This window comes from Anser cygnoides, chromosome 3 (genome assembly GCF_040182565.1).
Source record: "Anser cygnoides isolate HZ-2024a breed goose chromosome 3, Taihu_goose_T2T_genome, whole genome shotgun sequence".
NCBI lineage: Eukaryota > Metazoa > Chordata > Aves > Anseriformes > Anatidae > Anser > Anser cygnoides.
This window is the reverse complement of record NC_089875.1, coordinates 33,154,603-33,181,347: the sequence shown is the minus strand read 5'-3', so window position 1 is coordinate 33,181,347 and position 26,745 is coordinate 33,154,603. Positions and strand designations below refer to the sequence as shown.

The 26,745-nt window shown below is 45.6% G+C and overlaps 1 long non-coding RNA gene across 1 annotated transcript; it reads right to left on the bottom strand.

Moving 5' to 3' along the window:
* Positions 1–562: 562 nt before the first annotated feature.
* LOC106029758 (uncharacterized) lies at positions 563–17,288 on the bottom strand. Its single transcript, XR_010830199.1, has 3 exons — positions 16,960–17,288; positions 16,602–16,881; positions 563–1,098 (listed from the first exon to the last, which is right to left on the bottom strand). It is a non-coding gene; the product is annotated as an uncharacterized lncRNA (long non-coding RNA).
* Between the last annotated feature and the right edge of the window lie 9,457 nt (positions 17,289–26,745).

Below are 26,745 nucleotides of genomic sequence, written 5' to 3'. Positions count from 1 at the left end.
ACCCTAGTTCTGTTTTATTGCTCACATCCACTTTCCTGTAAACTCTGTGTGCCTCACCTGCCAGTCTGAAGTTGAGTCGGGAGGAAGGAAAGCACAAAAAAAGGAGGCAGAGGCTGCTAAGTGACCGGTGCTTACTGATCGCGTCCACCTGCCTCTTCAAGTCAGCTCAGATCATAAAATGGCAAAGAGACAAATAATGAATTGCCAAACCCTACCGACGTTCTTGAGTTGGTACTGCAGTATATACAGTTTTGCTTTCTCTTTGTGAATATACCATGTTAGAGTTCGAGTCAATTCCACAACATATGTTATATGCAAAGAAATGAAACAGAACTGTCATAATTAGAAAACATTTTTGATGGATTATTTAGAAAAACTATGGATTTTGCTACAGGACCTTCCTATTTTGCAATACGCTGCTATATTCTGTGAAAGAAGACAAGCAGAACTTTGTAAGACTAACAGTAAACAATTTCAATACGCGCTTCTGAAGCATTCAGAAAAGATTACTGAAATAACAAGCATTTTTTAAAAATGACTGCATCCTCTAACAAGGGTTTTGTTCTGCAGCTAGTAGCATGTGTTGAGGGCAAGGGTTTAACCAAAAGCAGAAGGTTCCTTCTGCTAGGGTCATGCAAAGCTAACCACATGCAATCGGATGCTGTGCGTTAATAGCTTGTGGCACAGTGCAGTGACTGTAAGTAATGAGAATAAAGTTATAGAGACCTACTCTTGTCTGTTGGCTCTCCCTTTAAGCAAGAGGACAAAAGCTGGTGCCCACTTGGTGCCCAAGCTGGTTTCTTGGTTGCTCAGTCCATTTTATTCTCTTCTGAGTTGCAGACGCCTCCTTCCTTCTCTCTTCCAACTCTGCTCAGGGAGGATGGGAGACCACAGTTTAACTAGAGTACTAAGTACTTCAACGATTAAAAAGAAAAAAAAATGACATCTCTGAAAGTGAAGTGTTGAAGAGAAGTCATCCTCTGTATCTGAGATGCAGCACCAGAAGGACATCTCTTCTGGGTGCTCAGAACACTTGACAATGTTCTTTTTTTATTTCTCTTAATGTGTTCAGGGTCTGTTTGAAGTAAAGTAGCAATCCTTTAAAAAAGAGAAAAAGTATAGCATTGTATCATCTTTTGAAAGGAAGTTCTGCGTGATCAGCACTTCTGCATTAAGAAAACCAACTGAGAGATTCATTGTTAACTCCTGAAGTGCTTGGTCTCAGCTCTACTTTTCAAAGAAGCAAAGACAAGTTCATTCTTAATTGCAGCAATAGCTTGGCTTTTAATTATATATTTTTTTTCTTCTGTAGCATTTAAATTATATGACACTTACTTTACATTCCTAGAAGCTGGCAGTAGATCTGTTTCTGGAGACCTGCTGGGACATACTGCAGTCAGCAGCAGCATGAGCTGAAGACTATGAGCTCCAGGAATAAGCTAAATTTTAAGTTAGCCTCTGTTGGCCGGCACCACTGGTCTTGTCTACGTTAATGTTTTAAAATGATGGCTAGCTAAAAATGTTTTAAATAAGCTGCCTTGTACCAATGTTGCACGAGTCACGCTCGTTTGGATAGTCTGCCCCGTGCACAACAGCCCGAGGTGTCCCCTTCATTCTGTCTGCACGCAGTTCCCTCTTCATTACCCTCCATGTCTAAATAGATTAAAGTACTCATCAGTGAAGCAGCAACTAGTTACAAATTCTACAGTTGTCTTCGAGTCACACCGCTTACCCATTGTTTTCTCTTTCTGACTGTTTGGCCTCAGGTCTTGCCAAGAGTCACAGCTCCAAGCAGGTATTTCCATGCACCAATGGCAAGTCAAATTATGTTTCTGGGCTTAAACACCCATGCACGTATAATCAGTCCTTCTGGGGCAACATAGCAGGTCCAAGTGTCTGAATTTGTCTGTGTAGTAGTAGCTGGCGTTTCAGCATTACCAATTACTGTAGCCTCAGCCCTGGAAGCACCGTTACGCTCATTTGCAGTGCCATTAAAAATCCACCAACCCCAAACAGCTGAAAAGGCTGAGGGCATGCCGAGAGCTGCAGAAGTGAGCACGCTGCTGGGTTGCAGGCATTACTCAGTGGTTTGTCTCGTGCTGTTCCTGGCACTAGGGGCACAGGCTGCTGTGACGGCGGGGCGTAGAGGGCGTGTGTAGGAAGGTTGTGAATGTGCACATGTAGGTATAGGATCAGACCGGTGCTGCTGACCTTATTCCAGCTGCTACCTCAACAGCCACACTTCGCTTCTGTTTGAGGCAGCCACTCCTGCAAAATTCAGCCCTTAGTGGGAGCGGGGAAATACCTGCTCCTCGACACTTTGTTCCAGGTACTCTGGCACCCACACAGGCCCTCATTTCTCTGCTCCCTGGCTTCTGTGTTCACCGTGATTTCCACAGACGTGCTGCAGCCTCCCTTTGCAGACTCTCCCTCATCAACTGCAATGCTCAACTGTGTTCCCCAAACTGTCATATCCAAAGAGTCTACATGAAGACAACATAACAGTAGAGACGATCCCTTCTGGAGGAATCGAGGCATGTATTGCCAGGAGCTGTTGCTGGCTGTAATGAAAATGCTTTTAAGTGTTAAATGACTGCTGCTGTTTACTACACAAAGTCCCTAGAGCTGTGTCTTAACACTGTAAGGCTGAGTTGGATTTCCAATGTGTATTTCCAATTCCTCAGCGCTCTTAACTTTCTCTGTGGACTTTGTCGCTACAAGGACCCTTAAGGCTGGTTTGGTGCTACAGCCACGGCAGATAGCGAGCGGTGTGTCAGAGTTACCTCCGCAGGAACTGACAGCCCATCCAGCCCAAGCATCCAAGCATTTTTTTGTCCTTTTGTTCTGCCTGTTGTTATCCCAGTGTTGTTGTTCTGCAGACAAAACATAAAGCTTGCACTCATTTTCCAAGTAATACTCCAGGTCTATGATGCGGATATAAAATTATGGCCACGTGGTTGATACCGTGGCTTTGTTTGGTTTCTTTACATCAAACTTCCCGAAAACAATTCCCGGCTGCCACAGCTACTGAAACAGGCTGATTTGACTGATGTAGAAACCACGGGGCACGCGGACCAAGTCAAAAGCATTACATAAGTCAGAACCAGCTCCTTGCCTGTGCCGGTCTCAGCCTGGCGGCAAAGGTAAAGCCAATCACGCTGCCTCGGCTGCGTCCACGCACGAGCTGCCCCTGGCCCCACAGCTGCAGCAGAGCTCTGCGCTCTCACCCCAGGCCCTGCAAGACCTCAGGATTCACAGAACCAAGCAGCCACGCGTCCCTGAAGCGATCAAGTTGCGTATCGTACCTGCTCTTTCTAACCACATTTGTCGCGCGAAACAATAAAATTGTTTATAAAGAGACACGATGCATTAAAGAAGCCGGTGCTGGTCTGTGCTTGGATTGTGCTTTCCAGGGTGGCTTGTTCCTAGCAGCCTTTGCCCCTAGCAGGAAGGCAGGGGCGGAGAGGAGCAGCCTGTGGCACCCACGCCGCTCACGGGGATGGAAACACCCGCGTGCAGCCGGCAGGGCAGGGAGGTTGAGGCAGCACCGACCGCCTGGCTCCTGCCAGCCCTCATTCAGCCACGCAACGGCCCCACAGAGCAGCTTTCCTTGGCTGACACTCGGCACCTTTCTGGGGCAGAGGCGGGGAGCACCGCTTATTTTGAGAGCGGTCTGAAGACAAAATATATCAGGCAGAGCTAGATACCCACCTTAAAGATGACACAAATTTGTGTAGAATGTACCAAAATGTAATACTAAAACATGTTTTGAATACAGCATTACCTTTCTGATTCCTCAGAAAGCACCATGGCAGCTGGTATTGAGGCATTAACACAAGAAGGAACAAAAGGGGATAGGCTTCCAGCACCATACAGTTCTTCCCAGTCAGTTAGCCAGACCCTTGCTGTTCTTATTATTTATGGCTTTCTTGCTGTAATTCTGTTTGAGAGGGCTTAACTGTGAGCTACTCTTTGTGAGTACTGCGTAACACCGTCACCAGATAACTGCTGTTCCAGAGCCTATGACAAGATGGAAGAATTAGCCCTAGAATGGCTAATTTTTACCCTTTGTTTTTAAAGCATATAAATAAGGGTTTGGGACTAGGACACTCCCAGGACAGGCTCACTCACGTACCCAAGCGTTACTTATCTCAGAGATGACAGACTATGCAACCTTCACCTGCAGACAGCTCAGCAATTTGTGTATTCAGCAAGGATAGAGAAGTACTACTCGGCTCTGAAGTATCCATTTATCCCCAGCTCACTTAAATGTGGAAGCCACCTCTGATAAGGAGGCAGAGTCCAAGCCCCCCCATACACAAGAATCACGCTCCACTGGTGCATTTGTACATACTGAATATGGCAAACCAGGGAAAGAGCTGGCGTCCCCGGTGGGATCGGCGCACAAGTTGTACCCCCTTGCAACATCATCCCCCCAGGCAAGTGGCAGCTCGGCACAGCCAAAGGGGATGCGTGACTTGGAGGGGAACACCCTCCTGGCATACAACAAGGGCAACGCTTGGCTGCTTTTTAGGGTTAGCACTCACCAGCCCCCCCTTGGAAGCCAGGCTGTGGGCAGAACTTGATTCCAGGAGCTGACAGTGCCCACCTCGTCACTGTGGGCCTGGAGCTTGGAGAATGAGCAGATCTCTCCACCACGTCGCATTCTGCATGCTCAGGACGAGCCCTGGGCCCCGTTATTTCACAGGTCACACCTTGCCAGTCCAAGTCGAGCACAGGATGGGCCCTGCATCAGGCACTGCACAGCACCAACACAGGACACAACTTAACTGCTCCAGGCTGAGCTAACGCTTTGGCTCAGTACCCAATTTTCACAAGACATGGAAAACAGACGTGTAAGATTAGTAAAAAGACGTGACGCTAACCAGGATGACTGTGCACTAGACCAACTTCTTACAATTTAAGTTTCCTAAGCCTAGCTGAAGTACAATTCTCTTTCTCACACTAGGATGCTGTTCAATTTTTTTGGGGGGGATGTTGCAAATGTGGCTGTTTCCTCCTGAGGCATTTGCCCTTTGGAAAGGGGATCAGAGCATGCAATCCTATTTGTAAAGCACCAAAATACATGTAAGAAGTGTTAAATGCAGACTATTGAGAGGTCATCTGTCAGTGTTAATTTCAGAATTTCATAAAGAACCTTTTCTGTCAGAAATAAGCTGCCTGCACGTAGGAGAAAGGGCCACACACTTATTTATTTTACCCAGTATAAGTAAAGCCAGTATGTTCATGTTCTTTTCCAGGAGCCACAAAGTAAACCCAGGAGCTGAAGGTCAGGGTTTAAAGGAATTTCCTTTCATTTAAGTTTTAGCAGCCTTGAAAGCAGAAATTCTCCTCCAGCTATCCTCCAGCTCCCATGGCTAACTCCTCCCTAGGCCAGGTCCTTGGCAGCAGCCCAGTTTCACGTCTATATTTATCCAATGATTGATGGACGTTTATTGAGCCGCAGCATTTAGGGCTGAGAAGTGAAGCTGAGAAGTAAGGGGTGTATCAAAGAAGTATGAAGACTTCAGATATCTGCCTGAAATGAAACTTGTTCCCAGATAAACCAGCAGCTCCTTCTTCCTGACCATTAAGATTCCTTCCCTTTCCATTGGTATTCAAAAAAACCTCTCTGGAAATGCTGCAACATCAGAGAAACTGCACAAAGACTTGTAAATTTCTGGGCTGCTGCTGAAAGCTTGAAGAAAAACACACCACCAATGAACACTAAGTGCCATGAAAATGGGTTTGCTAGCATCTCCTTAGGCAGAGCATTGCTCGGCTTGCAAAGGCGTTGATCAAACCAGCTCACAAACCTGGCTAGCAGCATTAGGGCTGTGCTTGTCCACAGTAAATCCAGCTGGGTCCCTGCCACAAATCTGAGCCTGGGGGTCTTCGAGAAGCCCAACGCCGAGATCTGAGTGCACATCTGCTGGCCACGCAGTGCCTGAGAGCTCCGTACCAAGACACCGCCACCACCCAGCAGCAGCAACACTCACCGGACTTCAGCAGCCTCTCACGACACAGAGGATGCCGGTGATTTCCAATAAAACACTGCACAAACATGTAACGAGGCATTTGTTTCCATTCACTGTTGCTTACCCTGCTCATACAGATGAAGGCTTGGGATTTTTGAACATCGTCTTTGCTTTTAAAGCACTCCAGACAACCACAATGCTGAAAAAAACTCACATCTATTTATTTAGCTGCATGACATGAGCTCTGCCTGTTACACTGATGCAAGCAAACTGACATTTTTATTGATCCAGGTACCCTATTTTACGTCCCTGCTTCATTATTTTCCATTTGTCCAATTAATGTAGAAGGAAAGTAGAAAAATACACTGTGACAGGACCATGAATCCGCTAGAGTATGGAGCTATGCCCCACCTCTACTTTCAAATGAGCACAACAGGTACACCAAGAAGCTCCTACTCTCTGAACCAAAACATGTTCTGCTTTGTCAGGCTCTAAAATAAGCCCTCTCTTTAAAGAGAGAAAAAAAAAATGGAGCTGTGCTTGCTGAGGCAGTCAAAAGCCACCAAAATATATCAAAGCCACCAAAACTGAGGTTTTTCCACTCATCACTTTGTCCTTGTGGAAAAAGAGAGGGACTCTGCCCCTTCTGCTGGAGACTCCCTGCCCATGCCTCTGCTCTCCTTTCCCTCCACAAGGTTTTCCTAACTGCAAACAGCTATTTTTTTTTTTTCCTCTGAGGGAAGTACAAGGTTCTCCTCCTTCCCCAGGGCTTCACCTGAGCGCAGCTACAGCAGGATAAGCGGGCAGCTCTCCCCCACTGTTCCTCTGCTACAGCACACAGTGTTTAAGACAAACCAGACAGAGCAAGCAGCTATTCCCTTGCCTACACAAAGCCATCCAGCTGGTGCCGTCTGCATGTAATAAAGAAACAAAACCCAGAACCGTCCTAGCGCAGCTCAGCTGATGGGCCCCAATTCTGCATACTACAGCACGCCCAAGATAATGAATTTCCAGCAGCCAAGGGTAGGCAAAAAAGCAAAATGAATAGAAGACCTGGGAACGGGGGCTTGCTAAGTCTAATTCAAAGGGTGTTAAACCTTCATTTTTGTTGCAGATTTGATGCACGACACAAAAATAAGCCACAAATTGCTGCAAAGACGCTATTCTTCTTCCCGTTACAAAGAAGCAGCTAAACGGAAGGCGGCTCCCAATGAAGCAGCCCTTGCTTTAGTCACACAAATACCATCTCTGACCTCCGTTTCTCCATGTCAGCACATGACAGTAACAGAGAAGCTGCGGTGACAGCAGGTCTCCGTGGGGCCACAGGTGGTGGAGGGCCAAAAACGCCGTGCCAGGTGGGCAAAGCCTCTGCAGTGTCTCTGTGCACCCACAACGGCTTCTCCTGCCGTGGGATGCAAGCGGGACACGGTTTGTGCCACAGCTCCAGGGGGGTTGTTTCATTTTAAAATGAGACGCGTGAACCTGCAATCGAAATGTTTTTGATTGACTCCCTTTGCAGCGCTTCCTTTCCCAGCTGCCAGCTCGCTCCGTACCCAGCAGCTTTGAGAACGCTCACGGGTGCGGGATGAAATGGCTGCACCAGCAGCCGCGGGGCTGCTCGCTGCTCGCGGACACATCCGATTAGTTAGCACGGGGCTGGCTTTGGCGCCTAATTTGTTTCATTTCTGTCTCCTCCGATACACGGCTGCTGAGATCAGAATACCAGAAGCAGGCTCTACAAGCCAATCAATGATATCAGGCGCTGAACCCTGCAGATGAAGCCATAAGAAATGCCTTTTGAACCGCAAAAATAGATTTTTGGGGGTAATTACAGCTGGGCTGCACCCCTCTACCTCCATCTCCCCACCAACCAAAGATTGGGCACAGCTGCTTCTCTCTCATTTGGAGTCATTTCACGGCCTTTACAAAACAGGCCCCCAGCCTCCTGCATTATCTTCGTGATCATCGCGTATTTTGAGAGGAAAGTAACACAGGTCATTTGGTCCAGCACATCTGCAGAAATGCAGACTCAGACTTCCCTTCCACAAGGCAGAAAGGGAGCAAGTTTAAGGTCCATCAGGCTGACTGCTGTAAGTGTAGGAGCACAGAGGCACATGCAGACGACACCGGTAAGGCCAGCATGCATTCTGCCAACACACAGCTCTCAGGGGTGGGAAAATAACGAAGCCATTTGGCAGGGGACCTAAATTCCACATTTATGTGCCGTGAGAGTCTCAAAATCCCCGTTCAGCTAGCAGGAGTCTACTTTCAAATGCTGAAACCTCCCCTTGCGATGCATGGACAGCCTTGCATGGACCAGAGAATGCATCAAGTGTGAAGGCGCTTCATAATCAGCTGTTGCGGAGAAATTAATGCAACGAACACATATTTCTCAGTGGTAGCTGAGCTGTCCTACACTGTTTATGCCATTTTCCCCTCCCTGTTCCAAGTGCATAACAGTATTTTACCTCCAGTAATACAAAGGGAAGGTCAAATTAATTAATAGTGAAAGAAAAAAAAAAAGCAGTTTATCTTGTATAGGAGGAGAGTAAGGACTGCACAGATTAGGCAGCCCATTATGTTCTTTTTTATCTTAGCTTTTAAGAGGCAGAAAAATACTAAAATGTCATCAGAAGCATTGGAGGTGAGTCTGTACAGTCACACCAAGTTGAAATGCAACCAAGAAGCATAGAAACCACATGCAAAACCTTGGCACACAAGGACACCACGCAGCAGTACCTCTCCTTATCCTTTCCACTACAAACACCCAAATGTTCACCCCACTGCTGAAATTTCCCTGCTAGGCCTCACCTCACTCGCAATTTTGACTACATAGCTTGCCCACGAAGAATTTGCTCTTACAGAAAGAAAACCGTGACCACAAGGATCCCTTTCCTCCTGCTGAGTTTCCTACGCTTAGGTAAACAAAGCCCAACCATCTTCACCCAGACAAACCCTCGATGCGTGGATTAAAGGCAGATTAATCACTATCCTTCCTCCATCCGGACTATGAGTGTGAGTGATGGAGCTACCAGGGTGCGCAGCGGATCGCAGCTCATCAGCTGAGCACAGTAGCCAAGGCCACGCGTGCCTTTAGCTCATCGCAAGTGCAAAGTAAAACCATTTTCATGTTGTTTTAAGCAAAAACCTTGTGCTTTAAGTCACTGTTTATCACCAGCCCCTCAGTAACACTTCAGATGCATTCCCCTCGTCTTGCAAATATAGTCCTTCACACACTGTGCCACAAACACTTGTTATCATACGAACGTAGATTTAGGGAGGCAGCACTGAAGTTGTTTACATGGAAAGAGTTTGAGCAGAATAAGAATCCCCGTGCCTTGGGACCTTCTAAACTGCAGCACAAACTGGATGCAGGGTTCATGCCACGCATGAATGACGGCAATTCCAGCAGGACAACGTCCCCTGCTATCACACCAAGGTAATGAGTCAGTCCTTGAAGAGAGAGGAATGCCACCTCCTCTGCCAGCAACAGCAACAAAAAAAAAAACACCTTGCAGCACCTAATTTTTCTTTAGCATTCTCCCACCTAAGAACTGACCGAGCTTGAACCTGTGTTACCTCACAGAAGTTAGGAGAATCGCAGCCCGCAGCAGCCTGCCAAGTGAAGTGCTGTTCTGATCTGTGCAGAGCGCGCGTTTGTTTTTCCCCAACCCGTCTGATTGCCTTTGAGCTGGATGCTCAGCTTCAGCGATATCTTCAGGGAGAGCAACAGCTAGGAGGTATCGCACCGAATCCTGCAACAGGCTAGCACCAAAACTGCATCAAAACTACACGGGTGTTGCACCCAAACACAGAGGTGGGGGCTGGGATGGACAAACAAGACGTGCAAAGGAAACACACTCGAGGAAGAGCATACGGTCTAGGCCTGCACAAAGACCTCTGCAGGTTTTTTCTGCTGGGTGGAGGGCGGCAGAAGCAGCATGACACATACCTCAGAAACATCCGGGATCCAGGAGGTCTGACCTGCATACAGGCAGAAGCTGTTGTGAGGGTTTTGTTCTGGACGCAGATACCTGCAGTCTGCAGACAGCTGCACTTTCAACATTACAGGCTTCCGCTCATCTGTGCTCTTACGTCAGGGATGACCTGGGCCTGTCCGTGCTGCCAAAAGGAGCCGGGCATCAGAGGCAATCTACTCAAAAGGCAGACTGCTGTCTAGACTTCGACAATGAAGCAAATTCTGCCTCTACTTTACCAAGAACAGCCAGGAGACTGGAGGAAAAAGGAGAAAAACAGGTGAGATCATTGGGTAAAATGAGATGACAAGGGGTCTACTCCAGCAGAAGCTGCATACGGGAGCCACCCACACTCAGCTCTTGCAGGTGTGCTCATCAGCTGGGGGCAATCGGAGGTGCAATTGCTGCCCTTTATGAGGTTAGAGTGAGACGTGAGCATGTGCATCTCAGAAGTGGAGCATATTTCAGAGTAAAGCAAACAGTTTTGCTGTAGATGCTCCTCAGCCTTTGCATTAAAAGGGTAAGCCTGAATGAGAAGGGTTATAGATCACTGCACAGCCCAAATTTGCCAGACACTGCTTCCTAAAACTGCCTCTTCAGTTGCTGAATCACCAGAACTGCTCTCTCCACACCTGCTGCAATTTAATGCCTGACCACAGGTGACCAGGCTGTATGCAATATTCCGTACGTGGTGATGTAGTCTCAGTGCTTCCCTTCTGCTGAAAAATCCTTTATGTCTGGGAAGAAAGGACACCGCAAAGCAGGCTTAAACAGGAATACAATGTTGAGATCGTCCCACAGCCCAGATAGAGCAAGCTGTCATAACATCCCACTATCCACATTCAGTTTGGCCATTCTCTTGGGGCAAGGAGCTGGCTACTCTGTGTTCCTCTTTTCCTCAACCCACTGGTTCCATTTTCATCGCTACCATAAGCAAAGCAACGGCCTTCACTCCTCCACAGCTCAGTTACCTCCACCCTATATTTTTTTTCTCCTAATACCGAGGCAGACCTTATCGCTCCTCAAGCCAAGCGTGCCTTAGGCAGACACCTCCTCAGATCTTGCCTTCGCTGCACTGCCCAGAAGACGCAGGACAACAGCCAGACTGACCATGCTGTTCCAACACTGGGCAATTTCCCTTTTTTTTTTAATTTTTTTATCCTTCTCCTGTTATCTTGTGTTCCTCCAGTCTCTTGTATCCCACTCCTATTTTTCTATCTTTATAATTGTTCAAAGGTCTTTGGGATGGGGCTTAGCTTTTCATTATGTACACAGTAAAGTCTTCAATCTGATGCGATGATACAAATTAATAACAATAGCTGCAGAATGGTGGTAATACCCGCCAGTTGTGATGGGCATGCTGGAAAGATTACTTGATGTTTATAAAGCTCTTTGAGACTCTTGGATGAAAGTCAAGCTAGTGATGCACAGGATTTATTATTCTATTCAGCACTTCAGTATCCAAGGCTAGCATCTATTCTAGTTGAAAAAGATTTTTGCTGTATTGTTAAATGGAAACAAAATGAAATATATACAGTGCCTGGTGCTTTATATATAAGGCACAGGCAGCACGGAAACAGAATCTCATTATTGAAATGGATGTAGCTGAAGCTGTTACGCACAGTAGGTAAAAGACCAGATTCAATGACCTCTTATTCCATTTAATCAAAATTGTTAGTATATGGTTTTCCAATGGTGAAGGAAAAAAAAAAGTGTTTTTTTTTCCTCTTCATCAGGTATTTCAACAGTTTGTAATAAGCCTTTGTAGTTGCTTATGATGTGAATTTTAGGCACACCTGACCAGCAGTGAAATGAAAATAAAGTGGATGTGTGTCTAACAAACAAAACCACAGTTCCTCTGTAACACCCCATTCACTTAACCACCAGATCTTACCCATTCAGCAAGGCTCCTCTCCCTCTTTCCCTTCCCCACCACAAGCTTTTGTTCATTTCGCAGCCTCCCCCACTGCTCTATTTAGATGCGGGTCCCCAGAAAGTTCCCCCCTCCAGTTCTGCACTCGCAGAGCACAGAGGGGAGACGATGCTGTTTTAATGGTGCTAGTTATGCTATATGTGGTCTTGCTGTTTCTAGGAATAGACATGTTCAGACATCAATTAACATCTAATTGCTGGAATTAATCTTGTTCCTCCGCTACAGATGCCACAGAGATCAAACCAAGCCCATTTGCAGCTCTATTTTTAATTTAGTGGAATGACAGATTTTCCATCCAGTGAAAAATAATTAAATGACATGCTGTCCAGAGAGTACACAGTTCAGGGAGCAGGATGTTTATTAAGAAATGAAACAAGCAGGAAGAGATAATAATTGTTTGTGTCAAAGCAAAAGCATCTTTGTTACTGCAAGTCTTTCCTCTTCTTCAAACCTTCTCACCAGTATTTCTCCTCACTCCTTCCTGCTTGAGTGATCCCCACAGAGACAGCGAGGCTCACGAGAGTTGCTTGGGAAGGAACTGAACTCGTCACCCTGGCAGACAACCCCTAGTTCTCAGGGCCAGCCTGTGCATAAGATGAAAAAAAAAAAAAGCCTGGAGAGTAGATAAAACAAGGAAGTGGAGAGAAGGGATGAAAAAACAATATATCAAGCAAAATGTTTTTCCAGCACTCCCTTGAAGCAGTCACCCATCCTCTTTATTACCTGCTGGAGAGAGAAATTGCAGGCCCCAGATAAGGCTTTGTATTGTATTTTGCAAGACTTTGTACTGAATGAAGCCAAGCAGTCTTCAGCAGACAGTTCCCAGTCTTAAGCTATTGCTCCAGTTTCATATGTACATGGCAAGGAAGACTTGAGCCTGGCTGGTGAAGCCAGTGTGGAAACAGGCTGGAGTATGCAGCAGGAGAAAGTTGAATCCTATACAGTATGAGCGAGCCTGCAGCAGGTCCTGGTCAGAAAGCTGTCTGAGCATGACCCTCTTACAGGACTGTGTGAGATAGTCCAGGCCTGAGACTGCACCCTGGGGCTGGCTCACACCACCTGCAGTACTAAGCCTAAGAAAGCCGAAGCAGGCGTGCTGCCCGCTTACAACACCAACTAGTGAACCACATTTCTTACTGTATCGAAGGGCATTGTGATAGTTCCTCCAGTTTTCAGAAAGATCTGAACCGCTGCTTCCCTGTTCCCAACCCAGCTGTAGAAACATCTTGCTGGTAAGCAGGTCCTGAAACAGAGGAGAGATCTGCTCCCTGCCTGGAAGAGCATCAGCTGTCAGAGCTGGACAAGGTGGAGGAGGCTGAGGACGCATCAGTGAAACATCAACAGCAGACAGCAGGGTTTCCCAGGAAGCATGGAAGAACAGCAGGGTGTGGGGAGGGAAGGGGATCTAAAAGAGTCTGTGATTTGCACTGGTTTAGGGCATCCTTCGGGGGGGAAGGTCAACGGGCATGACATGCAGCTTCACTCATTTTTAGTTTGTGTCAACCCAGCTCCTCTCTTGGTTCCTCAGCACCAGTGACTAGATCAGAGTTGATCTCACCCAAGTCCACCGGCCCCTTGCTTCCTTTTTTTCGTCATTTTTGAAATACAGCACACCTCGTAATGAAAACCACTGAACCCCATCTTTTGCTCCCTCCTTCTGTGTAGGATGTTCCTCCTTCAATGCCTTCATAACAGCTCAAACTTCTTCCAGATATGCAGCTCAAGGAAAAGGTGCGTGTGTGAAGCGTGTTTCCAATACCTTTATGGTAGGTTACTCCCCTTGTGAGGATCCCATGTGGAGTGAATGAGCACCAGCCAGCTCTGCACCCAAAGAAATTGCAGAAATTTCCAAGAAATAAAGAGTGGTGGAAGAGCAACGCCACTCCATCTGCTCTCACAGGCTTTCAAATCCCACTCTCTTGCTTTAAAAGGGGAGTGGCGCCCAGAGCTTTGGCAACCAGACCTATCCTTCCCACACTCCATGGCTGTCCTAAAGGTGATAAGTGTTGGTGGAGATTTGACACACTTGATTCAAGAAACTTCTGGTTGCTGCAGAAAGGGAAGATGCTCAAAATGAGACTCAGTTTGACTAAGACTTTCCTAGGAATAGTTCAAAGTTATACATAGTTATATGTGGGTGAAAGAGAGAGGCAGGCTGTTTTTAGCAATCTGCAGTAAGAAGTAAGACAACAAAACCAAACCCATTTCTTCAATGCGCATCATTAGTTACTTAATTTACATTCCTGCCAAGCAGCAATAAATATCCTTCTGCTGCTTCCCATTCCCCCCCCTGCAACCTTTCCATTAGGAGCTCAGTTGGAGGCAGGGAGGGAGAGGAGGGGAACAGAGAACCTATGGCATAAAACAAGTCTTAGTTCTCAAAATACTGATACATAATTCTGTCAACACATGTCAATCCTGACTTATAACCTCTGTGCCCCCTGCAGTCCTTACTCATCACTGACAGTGCAGCTCCAAACCACTACCACCACATCTCACAACCAATTTGACTTGTTTGCCACTACTTCTGCTTACCTTATTCCTGGAGTTTTCCCCTGTCCCTCCCAATAGTGGCCTGCCAAATTATTCCTCAACCACAATTCTGGCTGCTAGCATCCATACCGTTACGATACAGGACTTTTCTGAAGCAAAATAAAATTGTATGACCAGTGGGAGAGCTAAAAGAATCTATTCCATACTGTTTCATTCTACTCTACAGTGAACATGCCTCCTTTAAGGGCCTGACACTGCAATATGACAAGAACATAAAGAAAATTGAACCCTTCCCAGCACAAAGGTCTTAATGCCCTGTCCAGCTGAAAGCCCCACAGAACGTAGAAAGCAAAGACTTTCCAACTGGATGGCAATTACATCATTTGCAAATTATTTTCTGGTAAGGAAAAGCATTTGCTGTCACACCTTGGAAATATGTCCTATGGTGTGGAAGAAAATACGGAATTAAAACTTGCAGATAAAGAAATTAGCTTTAATGTAAGTCCTCTGCATAGAAACAGTACTTAGAAAAGTAAGCCATGCTCAGACACAAACATGCTTACATTCAGAGATCTCCTTTCTTCACACATCTCAAAGGCAGAGACAGAGATACTGCGACCCAGGAGCAATCAGGTTACTTCTGCAGGGTAACAGCTACAGACCGGAGCTCAACAGTAACAAACTGCTACAATTACAGCAGTTCAAACATGAGGAAAGAATTCAGATTGCAAAGCACGACAGTGGTTTGGGGGGCATACCACAAGTACAGAAGTAATGCCAAAACACACCAGCATCCCCTGCATTAGATTTTGAAGTCACTTTACACATTGTTTGTAAATAACAACCATGATTTTACTAAGTAGAAGAAAGGGTACATAGATGAAAGAATGCAGTATCCAATTTCTGTCTTTTATATTGTTGCAAAGCAAACTGAAACATGACTTACATTCCTGCCTCAGTTTCCCATCTATATTAATGATGACAGTAACATTCAGACGCTTAAAAAAAATATTTACTATCTTGGTTTGACAAATGCAACACTAATTGTGTTTATCCATGCTAGTCACTTCTATCATACTCATTAGCTCTACTTGAGGACATCACAGCTTTATTAGAGACACCAAAACTGCTTCATAAATTTCAATTACCTAGTACAAATCATTACTACTATTTTATTAACTCTTGTGTAATTGCCTGTTGTGTATGCAATTACAAAGTTAATATATGTAAATCCCACTTTAGAAGCTCTTTCTGTACCTTTTATCTTCATACCTAGCATGTGTGTGCTTACATATTTTTTTTCATTAGCTTCTTCATCATCCAGAAATTTTCTCAGTACTTAAGCATACTGGTGTGATTTTAGACATTAAACTATATTTTTGTTGGTGATATTGCTTACTTCCAAAGCAGCCATTTGAGCTTCTGAAGTATAGATATATGTTCATCTTGCCAATTAGTTTTATATAGAAATATTTACATTTACAAAAAATATTGAAAAAGAGGATCGTATCATTTTTTTGGTTGGTTGGTTGGTTGTGTGTTGTTGTTGTTTGTTTTTCAAAAGGGAGAGAAAAAGAAGTCACCAAGTTGGGTCTTAGGCATAACTAAGGTATTGAGATCCCAAGTACAAAAAACCTTGGCACAGCTTCTGTGTGCTGATACAAGGGTCTCCTCTGACAGAACACCTAAGGACTTAAAACATGTACCTGGGGAAGGCAGCATTTGGTACTGAGCACTACCCCAAGGACCGTTATTAATCAGTAAAGTGCCTCTGCAGTCCCTGAGGCAGGGATCAGAACTCTGGACTCCCAGGTTGTCCAAGTACTTCATGCAGGAGCCAAATTTCCTTTTCCCATGTGTTATTTTCTGCATGAAGACATAGGTAGCAAGTACTGCAATTCTTCCCCAGTAAGCTACAGGCCTACTTCTGGGAGCAGCGAGAGATGTTACTTTGGAAGTCATGAGCTTGCAAAGTAAATTATCTCTCACCTTCTGCAGAGTTTCTCTAACAAGGTGTTATATACCACAATGACACCTCCATCTCCTCTCACCAGTAGGAGAGGAGGAATGTATGTATACGTAAAGGAAAAACTAAGAGCTCTCTTCTCTTTGCAGGCACCTCGGCTCATTAAAGAGCTCCAGACCACATCTCAGGTGTGTGGAGGTACCTTTCTACACTAAACACCCAAACTCCAGAGAGAGCTGGGATGGCTGCCGTACCTTTCTGCTCGGCGTTTTCTCCCGGGCAGGCCCGTCCTGTGCCCAACGCAGCGTCCTGGCAGTCGCTGTGCCACAGCTGGCTCTTCCTACGCCTCACTCTGGGAGCACAAGCAGGAGCTGATCCAGGCTTCAGGCTCGACTCCGAGAGCAGGTGATTAAAATTAAAGCTTTCTGACATTTGAAGTGCCGCACTTCATTGTGATGAATTGTTTTCGGTTTCTAACTCTTCGAAACTGACATAATGAAGCTGTACTTGCCTTCCTCAAAAATTAACAAGCACCTGAAGGCAAACACAGCAAGTTAATTTAAAAAAAAAAAAAAAAAAAAGTTGGGGGGAAAAAAGAAGTGCAAAACTAACCTGATGGAAAGCAGAAAACATCTGTAGAATCTATGAAGACATTTCAGACCACAGAAAGAGGGGAAAGGGTGGGCAGGTCCCGTAGAGGCCCCAGCCTTCCCTAGAGTGTGGTGCAAGGAAGAGAGCGGCACTTCGGGGCCGTGACACCTGGCAGTGCCCGAGAGCTGCCCCACACGTTAGGGTCACAGAATCACAGAGTGGTTTGGGCTGGAAGGGACCTTACAGACCACCTGGTTCCAGCCCCCTGCTACGGGCAGGGACCCCTCCCACTAGAGCAGGCTGCCCCAAGCCCCATCCAGCCTCCCAGCCCCGCAGTGAAGGCAGACGGGCCAGCCGGGCCCCCTCACCTCAGCCCGGCGGTCTCCGGCTCCCCCTGCCGGGGCCGCGCCGCCGCCATCCCGCCGCCGTCCCTCAGGCCCCGCGGCCGCCGCCGCCATGTCGGGCGTGGCCCCAGCCGCGGGCAGCCCCCGGCTCCTTCAGCGGAGGGAACCTGGGGCAGCGGCCAGGAGCCCGCTGTTGGCGGAGGGAGGAAGAGGGGAGGCGGGGGGCAAAGCTCGGGGGTCCGGAGGGAGCCGTCCGAGGGTCCGGGGAAGCCGGCGGGGAGATGAGTGTGAAGGCTGGCGCCGGCTTGGGGTGCCCCCAGGCAGAGCGGTCGGAGCCCCGGTTGGGTGCGGAGCTGCCCCCGGGTCGCCCGACACGGCAGCCCTCGGGTGCCGGGGGATTCCCAGTTATTTCTAGGCCGGGCCACGGAGCTGGTGGAGCTCCGAGGAGCCCTGAAGGTCGGGAGATGGCCGCTGCAAGGAATTGTCTTTGGTTCGCCAGCAGCCGCCTTGCGAGGCTCTGCTAGGAGAGGCTGCTTTGTTGGGTCTGTCAGGGTGGTATCTGATGAGAGCGAGGCGCCTCTCCCTAGGAGAGATAAGCCACCTTTCTTGTAAAGAGTAATCTCGTTTTAAATTTGAATGGTCTCCTTTAATAGAATAAGTTGTTTTTATCGTTTTTTCTGTCTGTACAAAACACACCAGATTTGTTGCTAGAGATAAAGCTATAGCAAAGGACAGTGTTTAACAAAAGTATCAAAGGATTTCTCACAAAGCAATACTCAATATACGGTTCACGTTACTAATACCAAGGAAAGAAATAGATGGCCATTGTAGATCATCCATCTCCAGAGGAAAAAGGACTTTCCACAGCAGGTTTTATGTAAAACTTCTGGCGCTTAGAAGGTCCTGGTGTGTTATTTCAACTGTGTTTCACTGAGGATCGTACAACAAAATAGTGAATAGATGTGCTTGCATTAAGCTCACAATGTCAACCATTAACCCACCTGGATGGCTGTCTGGAGATCAGAAAGCATTAAAAAAATTTTAGGTTGCTTTCCTTTCACTCTTTGCTCACCCAGCAGCTTGGCGCCATTTGCTCGGGATTCTCTGCAACAAATTATGTGGAAGAAGCAAAACTAAATATTGCCTCAGCTTCCGTAGTGGCGTGAAGCTCATACTGTAGCTCAGATAAATCCTCCTTTGAGGTCCTGGCCAGAGAAACTGTTATGTAACTCACCTGTTTGTTTTTTTTTTTAATAAAATTGTTTTTAAAATCTATGGGGCACATCAGAGGGGACAAGGCGTACAAGGACAGCAAATGTGCTGTCAGCCAAATAAGCATCTAAATGCAATAAGTAAGTAACCAGAGGAAGCAGAGAGCCCTGAAAGACAGGCCCTTAAAGGTGCTGGAAGGCCCAAGACAGCAGTCTGGTAGATGAGCGAACTGTAGCTTTGCTCTCCGACTGCCACCCAGCACAGGGGATGAGGATGAGGAAGCTGCCACTTCTCAGGGCGTGTGCAGTAGGGCTCCAAACACAGGCACAGCCACTTCCACGGCTAGAAATATTAATGCTGCACACAGTATTCAGACAGAAGCTAGCTGGAGGTCACAAGGGAAAGGAGAATCCAGTCCTACTTACAATGTGTGTGACTGTCGTATGGGGCTTAGATAGCCTGCCATTTCAGTTCACTTATATTTCAGTTCACAAAATATTTGGCATCATTCAGCAATGGCTGAGGCCAATTCAAGCAAATCTGGAATTGACCCCTCATCTTCCTTTCCCTTCCCCAGGATGAGACGGGCAACAGTCACCTTTCTCTGATGCCATGTGCCCAGCAAATCTGAGGCACACAGCGGCATTTCTAAACCTTTACAGAAGTGCCCGGGCTGCTTGCCTGCTCATAAGTGAAATTAAAGTGAAAATGGAGATTAGGGAAGGAACATGACTATGATCTTCCATAACTGTTACATTCAGATATGCATGAGGAAAAATCCCAACATCCATTTGTTGGAAAGCGACACCATTGTAAAACTGTTAAATCCGAGTTGATGCCATTATTCCCAAATGTTTCATTGATTTCTTACATTGCCAAAAACATTATTGACTGCCCAGATCACTGTGTGCCCTTGGTTTCGCATTTCTCCATTTAAATAGATGGAGACTCTGGGAGATACTTTCAAATAGAGAAGCTGTAAATTTAAGCACTATTTGATTTTCAGAGGTGCTGAGATTTCTTAACTGCTGGTGAAATGCATCACAGGGGCATTTGCTCAGTACTGCTGAAAATTAGGGTGGTTTTGCTCAGGTAGTGCAACAACATGAAAAAAAAATAAAAATAAAAGCCTAGCATGCACACCCAGGTTGGAGATTTTGACCATGATTTTTATCAAATGTCAGTTTAAGTGCAGGTGCAAGATCCTTGTGACACATGGAGAAAATCCTCATTTCATTCTTCACAAATGTTAAGAGCAGAAATTTCGACTCAGCTTTTCTTTCTCAGTAGCACACTGTTGTGGAGGTTAGTGGGTCTGCTCTTTTTATATTTAGATGCTCATTGAATTGTCCCTGTTGGGGCAGAGGGGGGTGTGGCAGGGGATTGATACCTAAAATTTCTGACCCTGGCAGTGGAAAGCCCTTTTTTATGTTCCTTAGGAGGGGAAAACCTATAAATAGATTTGTTTACCATGAAAATGCAAAAGGACCTGCGGTACATTAATTTTTCACATGGAAAAAGATATAAACAGGTTGCAAGTTTAAATAATTTACTTAGAAGAGGTAACAGCCTCTCTTTTATCTGACTCATTCATTTTTCAAATACAGATGTTGCTGTGAAATAGACTGCTGCTGGCTCCTGAGCATTTTGCAGTGGTGTGGTTTTACTGGCTCAGTGGAAACCCCGAGTGACCGGCCCCTAATGCCCACTCTTCTTGCCACAGCTGGATCGGGTGTACAACAGGGTGAGAGGGAAGAAAGGCCCTGCTGGTCAAGACTTCTGTAGTACAACGCACAGGTGAAACACAAAGAACTGTTGCTAAAGCAGACTAAAGCTCTACGGCAATGCCCTTATGAATTCATTCTCAGACCTTTTGGGAATACTGTTTCCCACTGCAGTTATTAGATGGACAGCAAGTTTTGCAGGGCTTTAGTCATCCTGCTTTCTGGTGTAAGCTCTATATAAGGAAGAGGAATGGCTCCCAACCCTTTTCTGGCTACATACTACAATATTGTTGAATCTGACAATTATGATTAATACTATGCAGAGGGTTATAAACACAACAGTGCTAAATACAGATCAAGAACAGAAAATGTTTGAAATGCACCCAAAGCATTCAAAATACTTCACAATATCAGAAAAAAATGAAAAACTGTTTACAAGCAGTAGAATTCTTCAGAAATCTCCATCCAAATATCAATGTTGGAAACATTTCTTTGCCAAGTATTAACTCTAGTTAGAGACTGAATCAGAAAACAAAATCTTCTGCTGCTTTCAGCACCTTTTCCGACAAGAAAGAGCATCAAAAGTGTAACAAGAAAGAGTTTTTCATAAGGCATTGCTCTCGCACCAGGGAAAGAAGCTTGGGAAACACCACCACCTCCAGCCTCCCCCACTGTCAGGAATGGTATTAGCAACAAAACTGGCAGAAGAGGAGAGTCTTAATCTCTGCTGAGCAGTATTGGGTTGTAACCACTCACAAAACTCTATTTACAGTGCAAGGTCTACTAACAAGAAACTAGATCAGTGTCTCTTGTCTTTCACTACAGAACTTCCCTTTTAAAAGGAAGTGCATAGTGAAATAATTGTCTTCAAAATTCCACATTACAAAGCCATCAGACAGATGGCACCTGATGGGGAATGTGGCTGTTTTGACCTAACTTACACATCTGAGGGGTAGAGCATTCTGCATTTAGGATGGATAGTTAAACCGTGCTTATACTATTTGCTAATGATTAGTTTACGAGAGCTGATTATTTAAGATACTAGCTATTTTCCAACAGTTATATGACTTCACGGAACAGGCCCATATCAATCTGATTTCAGATTGCAAATACTATAGTGCCAACCAGTGATGAGTGTGAGTGCAGTCCCTCTGCTAAAATTTCTTCACACAAAACACTCAGTGAGTGAGCTCCACTTATAGAAGCTGTTCTCTGTTCAGAAACAAAATTCCAACTCAGTGGGTAAATAATTTGCTGCAGACAGCTTGTGTAGATTGACTGTGGCAGGCTGGGCATGCTGTCACTGTTCTCTTGTACCCACAAAAAGCACTTGTAAGGGTACGTGCTGCAGATCAACATAACGGAGAAGGAGAACATCAAATCTTTTCTGTATGGAAAAAGTGAATGTGATGCTTTTGTCAGCTGCTTCCAGTAGACGACATGAAGCTGTGGGCAGGAAATGGGAAGCTCTGATATTACAAAGCTTTTCTAAAGGGCAAGTCAACCAAGCACTCTCTGAAATTTCCAAAAGAACAAACACACATATTCCAGGTAAATCTGCTGTCTGGCTGGATCTGTTTACAACATGCCTTATCTCGGAGGCACAGCTGAAATAATAACAAGGATTTTGATGCTGGTGAGTTACTTTACATATGCCTTATTAAAACTCAGGGTGACTTGGGAATGTGAAATATTTGCTCTAAGACAGTCATGTCAGTACCAGGGACCGACACGTAAGAATGCCCTCATTGCTGGCCAGCTTGTGGCTGTGTGCTCAAGGCGGGGTAGAATATGACTTGTTTCACTGAGGAGGGGGCTGGAGGAGGATATGGGAAAAAGGCGAATATGTTTAAATCACAGAAGTTGCAGGTGGACAACCTAGTCTACATCTATATCAGTGTCACTGTCACCTGAGATGGTAGCAAAGATACGATTTATTCTTTCAGAGCTTTTATAAGGAGCTGAAGCCTCCAAGCAGGCTGGAGAGAGAACTGCAGTGGGACCTGGTATGACAGTGCTTTTCTTATTAAAGATGCATGATTAGCCTATTGCTTACTGCACTTTCTAACCTTGGAGGTTTGAAGCCTTTTCATGCTGACCATGCCAGGCTACGATCCCAGTGCACAGATCCTTGCTGTGAAGGCAGTCAGCTACCCAGTGGGGACAGTTTGTGGCTCCCTCCATCACCCTCACCCAGAAAAGGAGAGTGACTTCATCTGCACTCTGCAGAACACCTGAAGCTTCCAACAGACTTCATAGCAAAACAAACCTGATACTGAATCAGTAGGAACCCTGCCACAGGCATCTCTGGTCCACGCTTACCTGCCATCAGAGTACACTTGGCTTTTGCACCCTCCAAGGAAGACTCGCGTGTTTCCACCAGCTCCTGAATCATCTGTGTGTCATCACAAACATAACAGTGTCATAACAAACATAATGATTATTCACTGAAGCTGGGGACTTTTAACCAGGACTTGTCTATTAACATTCACTCTGAATCCTTATCCACAAAGGTGAAAAGTCAAGGGGAGGGAGGGCTCACAGTCTTTACAGCTTCACATTAAGTAGAACAATTGATTCTTCATGGAGCAGCAATACTGGCACAGAGGTATCAATCAAAATCCTGCTCTCTAGCCCACAAGTGTGGTAGCATGTGGGTATCAGAAGAACATGCCAAAAGAAACAACGTGACTTTACCTTTCATTATATAGTAACAAAGAATTTCTGATCCTCCATCTGACTCCATCTTCTGCTTTTTGTCTCTGAAGCAGGGCAACAGAACGTCCGTGCGCTGAATTACTCACATCCAGTATTTAAGAACGTAGAAAACTGATTACAGTACTATGCTCTGCCAGTTCTCCAGAGATCTTACAACACTTCGTAAATGCTAATTCAGCCTCAGAAATTCCACTAAGATAGGCAGGAGTCAGGATGTTCATTTTTAAATACGGGAAGACTGAGGCACAGCGGAAGGCTATGATTCATACAGTATTGCATCAGGAAGAGATCTCAGAAATACGAAATTGCTGCCGCAGAGCAGACTGGTTGGTGAAGGCTGGGTCCCCATCCTCACTGAACTCCTAAGCAATGTACGTGCTTGTCCTATAGGTGTTGGTCACGCATTGGCAGTTGCCACCGCCAGATAAATCAGAGGAAGGCATAAAATCCCAGGACTCTTCATTCCCAGGGCATACATTCCCAGGGCTGTTGTGTCTGGTTCCTGTTGTATCACTGAGGGCATTATAATTCTGGATAACCTTTGAAGGGTAAAATGAAGTCTTCCTGTGAATTTTTGTGTCCCCACAAATGGACAGGTATTGGAAAAGGAGGCTGGTTTTGCTTTTGCTTTCTACAACTGTAACTGAAGTGCCTGAAGTTGGACACCTAACATCCTTCTTTTGCAGTATCACATCGTGAGTCTAAGTGAGGAAAGAAAAGTGTCCTGTACCTTCAAACTCCCCATGAAAATAAATTAGTCTTTTATTAGGAAAAACAAACAAACATACTTTCAACTTCAGTTCCTATATTTTTCCAGGAACACCTAGATATTGAAATCCATAATGTTTTGGGTTGTTTGCTTTGTCTGAGAGCCATTTTTACCTTATTACTTCCTAAAATCTTGTTTTATTCCTGTCTGTAGGATAGATGCAAGTTAAGTAATTCTTGGCAGGGGGTTTCTGGTGTTCAATTTTCCTTTGGTCATTAGAGAATCAGGACGGTCTATTAGTGTAGTTGTAGTGAAAATACAGTTCTCCTTCATAGTCTTTAGAATGACAAAGCAGCTGATTTTAGCAGCTGGTTACATATTCATTTTAATGGATTTTTCCTTCCTCCCCCATTAACCAAGAAGAGGAACATTTCAGATTACTGCTGTCCCCTGCAGTTTTCCATGTTCTGGCAGGAGGTGAATGTATCCAGAAGGCAAGTGAAACCTGCTTTGGTTCTCTCTAAATATTTGAGTACACGTGATTTCCTTCAAGAATTTTTCATTTAGCTGCCTTTCCTTCAGCATATGCAGTTCAGTTGACCTAAGAAGCACATCCTATTTTTTCTGCTGAAAATACTGATAGTCATGTATCCGGTGTAGGAGGACACTGGAAAACAAGCATTTTTCCGTGCTCAGCTGATGACACTGTTGCAATCCACCTTCCTCTCCTGCACCCCCAGTTCATAGTCCCCCTATCCTTGCTGAGCTATAATTTGCAGAACTTAATGCTGTGCACGTTACTATTCAACCACCTCTCTATTTTCTAGGTTTGGATTATCCTAGACGTGGCTTATATATGCCATGGTGCAGAGGTAGTCAGAGCTCTGGTAAGCTTTCCATTATAGCTGAGGTGCAGTGGTGGGGAACATGGACGTGCTTCTTACAGGCTTGGAAATCCCAGAGCCGTTTTGTGTGGCATGGAGCCCCAACTGCAAACCTTGGCACACTGAAAGCCTCTCAGCGCCTGAGCCGCACTGGCAGGCCCAGGTGGGCAGGCGGGACAGCATGCAGGGACAATTTCCAGAGCCACAGGGAGTAAGCCAGAGCACAGCTGTGCACGGTAGCTCCGCTCTGCTGGATTTAAGCTAACACCATGCAGAACCACTGCCTTGCACCTGCGGCTCCGTGCTCCTGCTTCCAGGGCTCGCTGCTTCAAGCCATGATGTAGCTGTGGACCTAGAGCAGGGCCAGCACTGCACTGGATCAATGAATCCTCTCTCTGGAGGTCTGGGGAACACCTGAGTGACTCTGCAAGAGCCAACCTAGCTCTGGGATGGCCAGAAAGGATACGCTTTGCATAGCTCAGACCTGCAGTGGACACGGACATTGGGTATGTTTTGCTCTCAGGTGCCCCCAGCAGCACCTGTACGATCTACTGTACGATCTTATTCTTATCTCCCATCTCCTATCCAATAGGATTTTTGTGTGTGCAAAGAAGAACAAGTATGGCAGATGATATCTGCAATTTGCTAAACAGTGTAACTGCAGCAACTCAGCACGCACTTCCCCACTCCTACTTGTATGCATTTTGCATGAGATTCTAAAGATGAAAAACCTTACAGATACGACTTTATCAAACACAGCCTTGTTCTTGGCTCGTTTGGTGTCCCAGATGCTTTATTTACTTGCACAGAGACAAGACAGACAGACTGAACCTGGAGCAGCGCCTGCCTTCCAGCTCCAGGAGGCTGGGGAGTGACCAGGCGGAGTGCCAAGGCCGAGGAAGCTACTGGAGAGGCCACTAGACACCAAGAAAAATGGACTGGTTTCTCCAGCAGGGGTGCTAAATTAATTAACTGTAGTTTGCAGTATATTTAGTAGACTTTGGGCCTTTCATGTTCAGAAGAAGCAGCACTTTGGAGGGAAATAACAGTAAATAATTTTAAACTAGCTGATTACGACTACTGTTTCTCCACTTCTAGCTTTACTCCCAAGACCTTGGCTGTCTTTTTTGACTTAGTTGTATGCATGATTTTCTTCAAACTGATTTAATAGAAAGCATATTTGCATGCACATTTCGTTTCACTTCAGCGTCTCCAAAACTAAGCTTCTCTGAAATTTTTGGCTTCCTGAATATTTTATTATATTTTTTTCCTACCACAGTTTCTCAATTTTCTCTCTGCTTTTTTTTTTTGCTTTGGCTGAGATACAAAATCTGAGGTTTGAGCAACTTTGCTTATTGAAGTTTCACTCTTTGAAAGAACCAGAAAATAACTTCTGCACCACCTTTTTTATTTATCCTAGTTCCCACCTCTTATTTCTTTGTTCTCCTATGCTTCCTCACTTACACCCCTCTAACCTTTCTTTTTCTTTCCAGCTTCTCTCCACTGTGGAGTAGAAACTCCTGTTCTTCTCTGTGGTCCAGCAAGGTTTTCCTCTTAGCCGTGCTGGATGGATGTTTAAAATGAAAACTATGTTTTGGCAAATAAACATACATCAATAAAATGTGAGCCTCCATCTTTCCATTTGCAGTCAAGTTACAGTCATCAATTATACAAGATCCTCCACCTGACTTCAGGGACAGTCTGGCAGTCAGAAATGCAAGTTCATCCTGAGTTTCACTTTTTAACCTATCTGCTGAGGCCTAACTTTACCACTTTTGAGCTTCTGTCCTACAGAGAGCTTAAACTGTCCTCCATCTCTAGACTGTAAATACCGGACCTGGCATTGTGTTGAAGGGTACTGGTTTGCTGTTTTGCTGCTACAACCCTCAGAGAGGGCTTTCTCTTGACCAGAGTCCACAAAATAAATTCCTACAGGTCTCAGCCTCGCTGGCGGGTTAGTAAGCCTCCTTGCTTCCTGACATCAGAAGAAGGATATAACATGAATACAAAGTGGCCATGAACATGGAGAAGACTGCGGTTATTTCGAGTTCATATTTTTACCGGCTGTTAATCATGCCAGCAGTTTCCTTCCACTCTGCTTCATGTGCTGAGCCTCCTCATTTCCTTTAGTCACAAATTAGTGCACTTGTCAAGCAAAAGGATTCTCACAAAGTCCGAGGCTGCTCTGAATTCGGTGATTGTCAGCCCTGACAGCC